This window comes from Tachypleus tridentatus, chromosome 6 (genome assembly GCF_004210375.1).
Source record: "Tachypleus tridentatus isolate NWPU-2018 chromosome 6, ASM421037v1, whole genome shotgun sequence".
In the NCBI taxonomy this organism is placed as follows: domain Eukaryota; kingdom Metazoa; phylum Arthropoda; class Merostomata; order Xiphosura; family Limulidae; genus Tachypleus; species Tachypleus tridentatus.
In genome coordinates this window covers 48986533-49001978 of record NC_134830.1, presented here as the reverse complement: position 1 = coordinate 49001978, position 15446 = coordinate 48986533, and the positions used below count along the sequence as shown (strand labels likewise).

Here is a 15446-nt window from a genome sequence, read left to right as displayed (position 1 = left end):
CGTAAAACATCACTTGCATATAATTCTCCCTTTAAAAGCATTAAACATAATTCACAGAAAATGATAGCTTTAAAGCGCTCCCGAAACGTCAAACTTAACTTACACAAAAAGGTAATTTTTAAAACAATCCCGAAGTGTTAGGCCTACCTGATGAAAAGGTACAATTTTAGGGATATTACCGAAACGTTAAGAGTAACTTACACAAAAAGGTAATTTTTAGAACAACTTCGAAGCGTTAAGCCTATATGATTGACAAAGGGGTACTGTGTAGGACACAGTTTTGCTGTTAAGGCGTTAGGTATTTAAAGCAGTATCACAGAGTTTCATGTTCTTTTAGCCATCATAGCAAAACGCCAGTTCAGTACATCATATATAATTAAATAATAATATCAACATGAGATTTAATGGTGTACAGAAACCACTATATTCAATGTAAAAAGGAAGATAATGCCTGTACCTGGGTGGTCAACAGTATATGGGAAAAATCAGCATCTTGAAAGTAACAAGGAATGTGACACTGGGATTTTTTAAACTAACCTTCCCACAAAGGTTTTTTTTTTCACTGGATAATATTCAGGATAAATGAGAGTCGTTAGATCTATGCCAGTCTGGAAGCGTATGAAGCATAAACATGCAGGAGGGAAAAACACCTTCAGAAGGTATACATCAGCCAGGAGTGGCGCCTGGTACGATGGTTAAAATATATATATATATATATACATTAAAATTCCACGAATGCTGCTTGTCCTCGTCAGGTTATAACAAGTTTCTGTTTACTGTGAAATAAAAGAGATGTTATCATTGTTAAAAATCGGTAACGGATCACGAACTCGTTTTATATCAGAAACTTTGGAGAGTTTATTCCTGATTAAGCACTTCTATGGAGAGATTATCCTGAACTTTTACAAAATAATCGTTTCGTCTAATTTATAAATAAGTGATAGCAGATAAGGATTGATTGATTCTATACAAACGGTTATCGTTTGGATTGGTTCGTTTTCTATGTTCGTGCAGAGCTGTATTACAGCTGTCTCATTGGCTGTCTTTAATTTTGAACTGAAAAGCCAGACGGAAGACAGTCAGCACCACCACCCACCGCCAACTGATAAAACACTCTACTTAAATAGTAATTATTTTCAACACTCTTACAATGCACAAACTGTTCCAGAGCACACTGTTTTGTATTTTTCTTTCAACAATGATACTTGAACCATGGATGATCATATCCACATTTCAGCTACGCTCGGCTCAGTTAAGAAAAAGATATACAGTTGTGAAATAAAGATATCATTTCTGACGCAATTTGAAACCTTTCTCAACCGAACTCGACGTTTTTGTTTGCGTGAAATTATTTCCTTTATACGTTCGTAAAAACCGCATAATTCACTTTTTCTCTCCTATCCTTCTTCTTATGACCCATACAGACTGCATGAACGAATCCCCTTTGTTTAGGCGCTGTCACGAACAAACACCTACACAAAAAGTGAATGCAAACACTGGGAGTGAGAACAAACACTGGCCACAAATCACGTGTAGAGGGAGTGCCAGTTTCGTTTTCCACGATGAATGTCTAACATTGCTTGTGATGTTCGAATAACACGAAAACTGCTTGGTATATTCCACCAACCCCATCACTGGTCCTTCTAGTCACATCTTAATTTTATTCGAGAAACATTCCCATACAGAATTAACACTAACAAGTTCAAACTACATGTTAGAAAGGTCGGTCATCTTGGGAATTGACCTTTCTCATGTGGGTAATAAACGTGTACGACAACAGAACCGCAATTAACTTTATCTGAAATCCATTATTTTTGGCGTTCCGGACAGTTGTTCCAAGTAAACACAGAAACTCGAAGTGGACAGAAATAATTTCATTGTAAAATAAATGTAAACCACAGTAAAGCTGTAATAGCGAAGTACGAACAGCGGGAAAGACACTTTAGGGATATCGATTACCTACCCCCCACCTCAACATTTCAAACAATTTTTGATTCAGATTTATTTGTCATTAAATCAAATTGACTATCTGCGATGTGCCCATTGCGGGTATTTAAACTCGAGTTTCAGTGTTATAAGCTCAAAGATTTAATGCCGAGCCACAAGGAACCTTGTGATTCACAGAGAAATAATGAAAAATGGGTTTGTGTTATTTTACTTATAGCAAAGCCACATTTGCAGACTAAGTTGGTTCGGTGATGTGGACGAATTGAGTGTAGCCGAGATGACTGTCGTCCATTTGACCCTGAACCACTAAAAGTTTTGTGTTGTAATAAAACGGTACCATTGTTTACCCCACCCCCAAGTGTTAAATATCTCTCTACTTAGTCAGCTGCGCCGGCTGTCTGACGACGCTGGTGATTTCGTTGGATCATAGAGGTCTCTTTAATCAAATCAGATTTTTAAGAACTTCTGAACAGACGTTTGTTTGTTTTGAATTTCGCACAAAGCTACTCGAGGGCTATCTGTGCTAGCTGTCCCTAATTTAGCAGTGTAAGACTAAAGGGAAGGCAGCTAGTCATCACCACCCACCGCCAACTCTTGAGCTACTCTTTTACCAACGAATAGTGGGATTGACCGTCGCATTATAACGCCCTTATGGCTGCAAGGGCGAGTATGTTTGGTGCGACCGGGATTCGAACCCGCGACCCTCGGATTACGAGTCGAACGACTTAACACACTTGGCCATGCCAGACCCTGAAGAGACGTTCAGTAATCTATGTTCGGTTTCAAAGCACATCAGTATGCCTTATAAAGACATATTTACTATGGTTGTCAGTGTTTTCGTTTATAACTCAGTATCTACTACAGTGACCTGTTTATATAATATACATGTGAGGCCCGAACTCGGCCTGGTAGGCACCATTTAAAGATTGTGAATCCAATGATTAATGGTTTGCACCTGTAAGTTCGGGCTGTGGTTTCGCTGAGCAGTCAGACAAGGGTAATCCAAGAGCTGGCGGTAAGTGCTGTTAACTAACTGCCTTTCTTGTTGCTTATAATTCAAATGTAAAGACGCAGAAAGTCCTAGTATAGCTGAGACAAGGAAACTCTCTGAACATAGAACAGTATTCTTTGTCTTGCGATGTATATCAGTAATTATAATCAATATTATCATTAGTATGAGTAAGCAGTTTTAGAATAGTGCCAGGTAGATAGGGCGCTCGACTCATAATCTGAGGGTCGCGGTTTCGAATCCCCCTCACACCAAACATGTTTGTGTTATAATGCGACAGTTTTAGAATAGGACCAGGCATGGTTGTTGGGGCGCTCGACAAGTAAACTGAGAGTTGCAGGTCCGAATCCTCTTGCGTTATAATGTGACAGTCAATCCCACTATTCATTGATAAAACAGTAGCCCAAGAGTTGGTGGCGGGTGATAATGAATAGCTGCCGTCGCTCTAGTCTTATACTGCTAAATTAGGAAAGGCTATCGCAAATAGGCTTCGGGTATCTTTGCGCGAAATTCACACAAAAAAAAAAAAGATTCAGAATACATTAGTGAAATAAGCGGATAAACTTGCATTTTCAAAACAAATTACGTATTTAAAACTACGGTACAGTCGACGGACATTCACCTTTTTCTTGGTCAAACTTTCCATTTGTAAGATGTATAAAAATTAGTGACGTTTAGCAAATGGCATTCGTTACTCACGTATCGATAAATATCAGATTTTCTTTATATATTATGAAACTAATGGTTTGATATCCTTAAGCCTAAACGTTAATGACTAGAACTGGAGTGGTTTCTCCCACCTGAACTTTAAGATTGATCACAGCATTATCCAGACTTTCTAGATCGATCTCTTTGATCAGAAATAATTCTCCGGTTTGTACGTCGATATCGAAGAAACCTTGTTCGTTCCCTGAAACCCAAAGAAAAGAAAACTTTTACCTTCAACTTATTTTACGTGTAAAATAAAGTAATAGTTCTTTTACGGGATATTACATTGCCAACACCTTTGACCTCTACTTGTTCTAGTAAAGATCTGCACTCTGATGGTGAGATACCTTCACCTTTGACCTTTATCGATTCGAATAAATATCTGTACTTTGGTGCAAAATATCTTTAACTCTGACCTAAACAAGTTCTAGTAAATATCTACACTCTAGGTGTGAGATACTTTTACCTTTGACCTTTACAATTTATAGTAAAGATCCACCCTCTAGTGGTGAGATAACTTCACCTGTGACTTCTACTGGTTTTATTAAATATATGCCTTCTGACGGTGAGATCTTTTCAGGAAATTCTAAAAATAGCGTCCTTGATAGATCTAAATAATTTTCTATATTTCCATATAGTTTCCAACTTTGGCTTCGACATCTTTAATGTTATTTTATTTCTTAAAAATACTACTCTAACTGTAGAAAACATGTTACATTAAGAACATTAACTGTTCTTTTTTTACATTAATTTAAAATCACAAAAAATAATGTTATAAAAATTACATAGGTCGATTTTTATACACTATAGAAATTAATACACTTGTGTTATAAAAAAAACTTACCTAGGATTATTTTATACACGAGAGGAGCCTTAATTCCAGCATCGAGATCGTAAGCATGTATGGGAGGTTCTACTTCGATTTTCTGGCGTATGATGGCGCCCTACAATTAATATTTGTTTTATTACTCTTTGTTCATATTAAAAACTAGTAACATAAATTCCAATAGCACCTTGACATACGATGAGATAGCAGACGTAGCTGAACGTACTGTTTTAACATATTTTAACAAAATCAAGTAATTGTTTGACAAATTTAAGGCATATCTCACACCGTTTAATACATATATATTACTGAACGAAATGGTTTTCGTTTTAATGAAAGCTTTATTTTTCTTCACCGTTTTTCAAGTTCCGTTCCTAACTTGTGTATAACTCAAACTAGAAGTAAGTGTTATGAAATTGACAGAGATAAAGACAGCTAGTTACCAAAAGAGAGACTTACTGTGACGACCTGGGTTTCTGTCACGTGCCCAGTGTAGAGCTCGTGCGTGAAAGCAGGATTCTGGTCATCAGCATCTTTCACCTTAATGGTCATATTTGTGACCATGCTCAAACTCTGAGGGCTTCCATGATCCTAAAACAATAATCAAAGATGTCATCTGTGGATTCTAGAAAATAACTTATACTTTTACATAAGCTGACAGTAACATATTATAATTGACAGTAGCATATTACAACTGATAGTACCATATTACAATTGAAAGTAACATATTACAGCTGATAGTACCACATTACAACTTACAGTAACGTGTAACATGCTACAACCGACAACAACACATTACAGTTGACAGTAACGTATTACAACTGACAGTAATATATTACAAACAAACGTTTGTACATATTCATATGTATGAAGCTGCTTATCTTACACACGTGTAACTTTGTTGTTTGATAATTATATTCTGAATTTATTAATTACGTAGGTTTATAGAAGGGCTGCATATCGAAACACCCTGGGCTTATTTCGTTCGCATCATCATGGCTCTTAGTCGTATTAAAAAAATTGCATTTAGTTCCTCGGAATATTGGTAATGGTGAGTATTACAGAATAATAAATTAAAACCATTTCTCTACTGAGTAGAAAGAGTTTTTTTTGTATTCTACCAAAGTAAGGTTTCATCATCTAAAACATAAACGACTCGTAACTTCGCTATCCAGTTCAACCTTTTGTGAGTACAATACTTACCGTAGCCTGAATTAGAAGTTTAAACTCTCGAACCCCGTGATCAAAGTCCAGAGGCTTATTCACGACAAGGATACCCTCTATCGGATCCGACAGAACGAAAGCGTTATCTTCGTTTCCTCCCTGTTTCGTATCAATAAAAAATATTTCATATAACAACATTCGGAAATTACTCGAGAGATATTTAGGCCAACAAACCAAACATTTTTATGTTTAATAGGTGTTTATAATTTTTGTTTAATTAACAGTTACTCAGTCATTAAATTGTGTGCATTAAAATCATTTCATATAAACAAACGTTAAGATATTTTTTTAGAAATCTTTAGATTTATCCAACTTGTACATTGTGTCTAACTTGATTCATTTGCTGGAACTATTAATTTTCTACTTAAAACAATATTCTCTATTTCTTGTGACACCACCTTCCTTAATTTCGTGTGTAAAATGTATTACTTTAATTCAAATTGGTCTTGGAAAAGAGGTCACGATAAGTGAATAATTTCGAATGCATTCGGTCAAAATAAACATTATTTTTAATATGATAACATAATTACTTCCGTTCCATTACAGGATTATTAGACTTAATAACAAACTCGTGTAGCGATAAAACTAAAAGGCAGTTATATTAGAATGTTATCAAAAGGAATAAAATCGTGTAATTATACGTTTTGGCTTTATAATAATGCTTTATTGTCGTTATTATAAGAGGCGAGAAGCCAGATAGTCAACATTGTGCAAACGTGGCCATGCTCTGTCGTCGTGTTCTTACAATAAAATAATATTGTTAGCTGTACTTTTCACTTTGGCAAAGGAAAATTTTTAACGACAAGTGATAAGCTCGTGTTTTAACCGTTATACTTTACATGAAAGTTGAGGAAACTGCATTTTATGTTGAGTTTCTTACGTTTATATATAGTCAGTGTCGTTTTTAATAACGTTTGTCTTTCTTTGATTTCTTCAATACCGAATCTGTGTGTGAAAAGATCTAGAAATGCGAGAAGTACCGTGTGTGTGTATACTGTTTAGTGTTATTTGTCAAGTACGTCCTGTCGTTAGTTCGTAAAACTGGGTAGGTTGTAAAACTTACAACTGAACAACAAACAGAAACAACCGCTTACGTTGTTATTAAGCAGACTGGACCTCACTGAACCTTTTAATGTAAAATTTAAAAGAATTCTACTAGCAAGAGTAAACATTATTACATAATAATACGTAATAATCATGTTAAAAAAATGAAGTGTGAATGTTTATAAAAACGAGTAACTCGACTTCAACATACTACTATACAAGGTCTGTTCAAAAAATACGCGGACTGTTTGAATTGCGCGGCTCCAGTTGGTTCCAGGGGAATCCGCTTGCTGTCGCTAGGTTCGCACAGATCAGCTGATTACGACGCCATTTCCCGATTGCAGATATCTTCATTTGTGTATTAGCTACGCGGTTTTAAGTGAAGTGCGATTTTTACGTTTGGCGGATTTCAGAATGAATGACCTGAAGGAGCAACGACTTGCTGTGAAATTTTGTGTTAAACTTGGAAAATCTGCGACTGAAACTTTTGCTATGCTTAACACGGCTTACGGTGATGTTGCTATGAAGCATACGGCATGTTTCAAGTGGCATGAACGTTTTAAGGATGGTCGACAGTCCATTGAAGATGATAAGCGTCCTGGACGTCCTTCCACGTCAACTGACGACCCACACGTCGACAAAATCAACACCCTGGTGCGGGCAAATCGACGTCTGACTGTCAGGGAGCTTGCTGAAGAGTGTGGGATATCAGTTGGATCTTGTTACGAGATTTTGACCGAAAAATTGCAGATGCACCGCGTTGCTGCGAAATTTGTGCCTCAGAACTCGTGAGTTTTTGGCCAAACACTCGATCACTGTTCTTCCCCACCCTCACCCCCCTACTCACCTGACCTTGCTCCTTGCGATTTTTTCTTGTTCCCCAAACTCAAAAGACCCTTGAAAGGAAGAAGATTTGAGACGATTCCCGAGATTAAGGCAAATGCGACGAAGGAGCTGGAGGACATTACAAAAGAAGCGTACCAGGACTGTTTCAACAAGTGGAAACACCGTTGGGATAAGTGTGTGCGTTGGGGAGGAGAGTACTTTGAAGGGGTCCCAGACCTGTAACTTCTAAATAAAGTACATTTTGTTTTATGACGTCAGTCCGCGTATTTTTTGAACAGCCCTCGTACACCCCAGTGGCACAGCGGTATGTCTGAGAACTCAACTGCTAAAAAACCGGATTTCGATACCTGTGGTGGGCAGAGCACAGATAGCCCATTGTGTAGCTTTGTTCTTAATTCTAAATAAACAAACAAATCAACATATGACTATCACTCTTAGCCTGAGTACAGAATATATAATTTATAATGTTTACACACTTCTTCAAAAGGATGGCATTAAAAGGAAAGGTCAAATATCGCGTGAGTGCCAACTTTCTAGGTCAACTTACTACAATCGAGTATGTGACGTCAGAGTTCGCTGTGTTGGGCTTGTCGCGGTCGATAGCATGGATTCCTCGGAAGATAGTTAGGCCTACAGGAGTCAACTGTAATAAACAAAAATCTTCTGTAGTATTTAACAGTTCAAGATCAAACACTTATATCACCAAAAATATCAATCCTCAATGTAGAATTATACACGGAATTTTATCTACGTTAAAATACTTCTATCTGCAAGTTTTCGGTCCTCTTACTGCAAATTAAAGTCAATATATAATTCTACATAGTAGTTTAACTGTTATGAGCCTTAAAAAAACAATTATCGACCCTAAATGTTACGTCTGAATAACAATAAAAAATGTTTGTATGAAGGAATACAACTTGAGAGTATATTACTTCTATAAATGTAAACAGTATTCTGTTTACAGGTGATACGGCGTATTTTGAAATTGTGGAGCGTGATCGTTGACGTCTTCTATATACACTGTAACGGGAAGGAAGATTTCATCCTGTTAAATAATAATATTTACAAAACGTACTTAGTGTTACCATTTTTACCTATATTAAATACTAATAATTAAATATTTCTTCCAGACAATAATGTAACTGTTCTAAAAAAAAACTTTATTGTTAGACTGGTCGCCTCTAATAAAACTCTCTGATAACATTGCCTTTTATGTTACCTCGTCCACCGCCAGGTGATACGGCGTATTTTGAAATTGTGGAGCGTGATCGTTGACGTCTTCTATATACACTGTAACGGGAAGGAAGATTTCATCCTGTTTGGAAAATAAGATAAAACAAACGCATAAAAATATATCTTAATGAAGTAAGAGGAAATAGTAAATATATTTGGGAATATTTTCTGTAAAAAAAAAAAGATTGAAGTTTCTACCTTGAGAGTTGTTTTGTCTTTTTTTTACAATTTCGCGCAAAACTACACGAGTATTATATGCCTAATTTAGTAGTGTGAAGGGAAGGCACTTAAACATCACCACCCATCGCTAACTTTAACAGCCGTCACATTATAACGCCCTCACGGCTGAAATGGCGAGCATGCTTGGTGTGACGGGGATACTAACCCACGACCCTCGGATTAGGAGTCGAGTGCCTTATCTACCTGGCCATGCCGGACCCTACCTAGAGAGAAAAGGGCGGTGTTTTTAAAACACTGAAGGGGAATTAAGCAAAAAAAAATATTTCTGGACGAGAATAACAAGATAAATATAATATTTTTTATAAAAGAAAAAATATTGGCAGTTGCAAATATTTTTATCTCAGAGAAAGAAACGAAAATCGTATTTAGGAAACCACTTACAGTAAGCAACAAAAGGAGTTAATATATAAAAATATTTTCTTCTAAATAGGGCGTAGTAAAATAAACTAATTTCAAAAGGCGTAAACTAAACAAGAAAACGTAAGGCAAGTCTTTTTCTTTAAAAAAAGAAAACCAAATTTAACAAGAAGAATTTTTAAGACATAAGAAGGTAGGTGAGGAAAAAAGACGAATAAATGTAATTCAAAGAACATTTTTTCTAAAATGATAAAATTTTGAATTACTTTTCAAGAAAAGGGAATATTTTAAAACAGTCTGGGGATAGGGGTTTTATCTAGAAGAAGAAAAACACAGAAACATCAAATTAAAATTGCTAATTTTATTATTTTAATCAAAATAATTATCTATTTCTTTATAATTATTTTATCATATTTCATCTCATTGTTCTGCTGTCACTTCATTCTACAAGCAGCCTAAGTTTAATACTTCCAAACACTTTTGTGTGAATGTTCATAATTATAATTATTTTCAAATTCATGAACGAATCTCATGTTACAGTCCTACTGACACATCAACACATATTTTAAACTTACGATCTCTATTTCAATTTTACAAATTCACATTCCATTATCATCATTGTACTCAGTTTTAAACTGTTTGATTTTATATTCTAAACGGAGTGTTTAAACTTTAAATTGAAATGTTTCTGTAAAAATAATTAAACTTACTGTTCCAGTTTCACCTCTGCATGTCAACTTGAACTTAAGGACACTGCGTGGTTCGCTCTGTGATAAAGAAATTATAACATTAAAGTCGACTTCAACCGAAAGTATCTGAATCACATTCTTGGGTATATAAGAGTTAGATTAATAACACGGGCAACAATTAGATAAACGGCGTATAAAAATATCTGTTTATATTTGACGAACGAAGAATACTTTATGGTAAAAAACCCCGCGGGGTTCAGCGTTCTGTTTACTGATTTTCAACGTTAAAATCCGCTTTACGAGTTCCCGCGGTAGGACAGAGCGCCAATAACTTATTGCGTAGCTTTGCGCTAAGACCAACAAATTTGTCTTTATATTAAGGGTTTAAACCGACTCGCACGCGAACTTCACTGTAAAAAACGACCACAAGTGAACTTACAACGAAAACCTATAATTCTACGGGTTTATTTATGTGATTGATTACATTAATAAGTCAAGGCCTAACCTTGTGGAATACATCTGTTTCAGTGTCGCTAAAATCGTGATTGAGTAATTACGTTTCTGTGTGTGTGAAATATAGAATACTGAATATAGTGAAAAAGGAATTTTATTTCAGTGCCCATTATACATTTCTAATCACTACTATTATTTATTACCTGGTATTTTAATATATTATCCTTTGTATACTTCCAAGTCGTTCAGTTAACATTAAGAACCCACATTCAGTGCAGTTACACCACAATGAAGCTACGTTTGTTTTTGTAATCCGATTAAGCCAGTCTTCCAAGGATTAAGGCTTAGCTGGTCGTACGTGAATAACACACTTAGCATCATGTTGAAACAAAATTGCTGCGAGGTACATTCTAGAACTGTTACCTGGTGTTTACAGAAAAAAAGTTGTTCTAAGACTGATTGTTTTGAGATAGATTTCCAACCACACCCTCCGCATGTTTTGCCATAACAGTAGTGTTTGAAACAGTTAATAATGTTAAGTTCCCAAGACACAAAAGGATTATGTTCAGTAACATATATAAAGTAGGCCTAAGGTAAAAGCAGTGAATCAGAACACTCAACAAAACAGACAATAATCATGTAACAAAAACAGGAAATGAGAATTTTTTACTGCAATTCTGACACCAATTACAGTTTACTTATAAAGATATTTAGAGCCATAATTTGAAGAAAGTTACGATATCCGGTGTTAAGTATTCAAACTGTTTGACCTACTGTTACTAAGAAATAGCGTTAATGATCATCTATTCTCTATCGGCTTGTTAGTTTAGACCTAAATGTAGGCCTTTTGGTTATTTATATAGTTTTAACATGTTAAGTTAGGCACTTTGTTACAGTAGACTTAAGTGTAGGCCCTAAGATTGTTTATATAGGCTTAATGTTAATTTCATCACTTTGTAGTTTAGACTTAAAATATAGGCTTTTTAGTTATTTATATAATTTTAACATGTTAAGTTACACATTTTGTTAGAGAAGATCAAATGTTGGTTTTCTGGCTATATACAGCTTTAGGGTTAACGCCTTTGTTCATATAGACTTAAGTATAGCCCGTTTGGCTATATGTAGTTCTAATATAGGAAACTATTGTTAGTTTATACTTAGATTTACATACCATGATAAAACACTATTGAACTCTTGGTTACTATCGACTGTAACTTTCTCACTTGGTGTATTAACAAAAAGTCTTGATATCTAATCAAAAACACCTCAGGGGTGAATAAGAAAAAGTGCAGTCAAAAAGGACTGATGAGTGTGCGACTTACAAGAATGCAATTAAAACTGGCGACCAGACTAATAGCTACACATATAGCATTGATAATATTTACTTTTACAACAAATATTCATTCATTAGTTAGCTAGGCCACGCTTTTTATTCAAGTTATGGCGTGATGGCGGGTGAAACAAAATACGCGGCCTAGCTAACTAATGAATGAATATTTACTGTAAAAGTATTATCAATGCTATGTGTGTAGCTACTAGTCTGCCCGCACCTTTTTTTCACACCTGAGAAGGTTTTGGCAAGAGACGTTAAACAAAGACGAACCCTCATCAGCGAAATCACAAAATTTAAACTTATCAGTTTTACGGTTAGCGGTTTTTATAACCTAATTTTCAAATGAATGCAATTTTAACTGTGCAAGGAGGAATTTGCCATTAAAAACAGTTATTAAATGCGTATGGTTCCTGCATCAGGTCAACATGAAATATGTTTATCTTAGAAATAACTTTAGTAAAATTAGACAACTTACCCTATCAACAAGTTCATCTAAGGATTTCGCGACTTTAATGGCTATAGAATGTTCATCCAACTCCTGGAACTTGAAGTATTGGATGTCACTAAGACTATTGTCAACAGCTTCAATTTTAAAACTCTGTCTTGGAAACACTTGTACACGAAATATTTCTTGATCTAAACAATTAAACACGTGTAAAATATATAATTTATGATTCTTATAACACAAAAATCGTGTAAAATAAATACCCCCTGATGTTAAGAATGAAAACTACTTATAAAAGACTTAATTATTAGTCTAAATAATTTAAAAAAAACATTGGTAAACGATATATTTATCGTTATAAATAATAAAAACGCTTGTAAACAATATATTTATCGTTCTAAATAATTAAAAAACACTGGTAAACGACATATTTATTGATCTAAATAATTAAAAACACATGTAAATGACACATTTCTTGGTGTAAATCAGGGGTCACCAAACTACGGCCCTCGAGGTCATTTTGTCCGGCCCGCCAGCAGCTAGCTGCTTGGAAATAAAAACTGACATTTCATCAAATGTCCGACTATCATAACAAAATAAATCACACCAATAGTCGCTTTAAGCTGGCAAACACAATTCGTTATGATAAAAAGAAACAAGGCTAATTGCGCATTTTTAACCAATAGGAAAATTCTTCTTTCGTCCTTGCTGCCCGTTTATTCATATCGAGGCACGTAGCTATGAAAGCATTAGGATTTCGAAAACAAGTACAGACTTAACCCTCGTCCTATCGACTCGTCTTGTAAATTCAGCGGCCTCGGGTTACAGTTTCAGCAAGCTCATTTCTCTTAGTAGTCGGGTTATGCGCTTTTCGTAACTCGTTCTTAGGTAAGTGTCGTGGCAGACGTACGTTTCAATATATTTTGTTTGTGCGTTCTTGGACCAGTACAATACTTTTCTCACAGCGATCTGTGTTTTTCATTTTCAGATGCTGTTTTTTTTTTTTTTCACCCATCGTTATGGCTGCTTTTAAAAGAAGAAAAGTGGACTCTGAGTGTCGTGCTTCAATGAAGAATGGGGAGAAAAGTACTTCTTTGTGGAAACAAAAAACCAGAAAGTTACTTGTGTGATATGAACCGAAAGTGTTGCCGTTTAGAAAGAGTACAATCTTCGGCGGCACTATGAAACAAAACATCTATCAACATATTTGAATTTTTCAGGAAAGTTCCGTCCTGAGTAATTTGAATCTATGAAACGTATTTTTGAATCTCAAAAGAATCTCTTCACGAAAACGTTTGCTGAAAATGAATCTGTCACTCGTACAAGTTACAAAATTGTGCATAGGATGGCAGAGAAAGGAAAACCTATTACTGACGGCAACTTCACCAAAGAGTGTGTGATGGAAGCACCAAATGAGCTGTGTCCTGAAAAAGCCAATTTCTTTGAAAGTATCAGCCTTTCGGCAACTTCAGTTGTACAGAAAGCAGAAGAACTTGGAGAGAACATCGCATTACAGACACGCCAAAAAGCTAGAAACTTCCTATGGTATTCTCTGGCACTGGATGAGTCTACTGATTTCTCCAGCACGTCACAACATTTTCATGGAAGTGCATAAAACTTTGCAAGATTATAAACTTCAATGGAATCAGCTCAGAGGTGTAACAGTTAATGGAGTTAAAAACATGGCTGGAGTAAAGAAGGGTCTGGTGGGGCTGATCAGGAAACAGTTGGAAGATCTTCAGCTCCTAATCGCTCTGTTTATACACTGCATCATACATCAGCAAGCACTCTTTGGAAAAACTTAGATATTTCTTGCGTACTGAAACCAGTCATTTCTGCAGTGAACTTCATTCGGGGTCATGCACTTAATCATCGCCAGTTCAAGGCATTTCTTGAAGAAATTGATTCGGATTTCTATGACTTGCCTTATCACACGGCGGTGAGGTGGCTCAACTGCGGTAAAGTCTTGTCTCGTTTTTATAAGCTGAGAAGAGAAATATAGAGCCGATCCACTTCTGTCGGATCCAACCTGGTTGTCAAAGTTGTCATTTTTGGTTGCCATCACATCCCACATGAATGAATTGAACTTGAAATTTCAGGGGAAGAATAACCTTGTCTGTGATCTCTATAGAATCATTAAAGGATTTTGGAGAAAGCTGTCATTGTTTGAAGCACATTTGGAAGGAGGAAACCTCTCTCATTTCCAGTGTTTCAATGAGTTTCATGCTGAAATCACAGAAGATGTCAACCTGGAGTTTCAGAAAAAGATTATTGGTGATTTAAATAAGCATTTTTAGAGAGATTTTCGGATCTCGACAGAATCGAAAGTGACATTCTCCTTTTTCAGAATCCTTGTGATTGTGCCATTGATGACGTGACAGTGGAACTTCAGCTGGAGGTTATCGATTTGCAAGGAAATGACTTGTTGAAAGCAAAACACAGAGTTGGGCAACTTATTGAATTTTACAGCTGCATACCTGAAGATGATTTTCCAAAGCTGAAGCAGTTCGCATCTGGTATGGCATCAGCGTTCGGAACAACTTATGTCTGTCAACAAGCGTTTTCAAAAATGAAGTATGTGAAGTCGGTACATCGATCAAGGTTGACTGATGAACATTTGAAATCAATTCTAATGATTGGATGTAGCAATTCAAACCCGAACATTGAAGATATTTTGAAAGCCAAACACCAATTTCATAAATCTCATTAACTTTTTTGCAGCTTAGTAAAATTCAGATATGTACTCACTATGTGCGATGTGACAATTGTTTTTGCTAATGTCACCTTCTTTGATAACCTTTTGGTAAATACAAATGTTGGTTGTATTTCTGTTTGCTTTTTATTATATGTTTGTATTGCATGCTACTTCCACATGGCTAATGTGGCGTCCTAAACTTAGTGTTAAGTCTTTTACAGAGAGCTTTCGTTCTAGCTTATGAATATTGAACATAATGATCATGTGGCCCGCGCTTCTCATTCTCCAAGTAATCTGGCCCCCTGTGAAAAAAGTTTGGTGACCCCTGGTCTAAATAATAAAAAAACACTTGTGAACGACATATTTATTGATCTAAATAATAAAAAAACACTGGCAA

General features: G+C 35.7%; 1 pseudogene across 1 annotated transcript in view; it reads right to left on the bottom strand.

Annotated features, from left to right (window-relative positions):
• The window catches only part of LOC143252442 (protocadherin Fat 4-like), a 149011-nt pseudogene that overhangs the window by 106527 nt on the left and 27038 nt on the right, over positions 1 to 15446 (bottom strand). The window contains exons 3-10 of the transcript XR_013028998.1: positions 12385 to 12545; positions 10145 to 10201; positions 8824 to 8919; positions 8152 to 8247; positions 5694 to 5813; positions 4950 to 5081; positions 4509 to 4608; positions 3757 to 3866 (exon numbers count right to left, since the gene is read on the bottom strand). The product of XR_013028998.1 is annotated as a protocadherin Fat 4-like (transcript). The remainder of the gene's footprint in view (positions 1 to 3756; positions 3867 to 4508; positions 4609 to 4949; positions 5082 to 5693; positions 5814 to 8151; positions 8248 to 8823; positions 8920 to 10144; positions 10202 to 12384; positions 12546 to 15446) is intronic.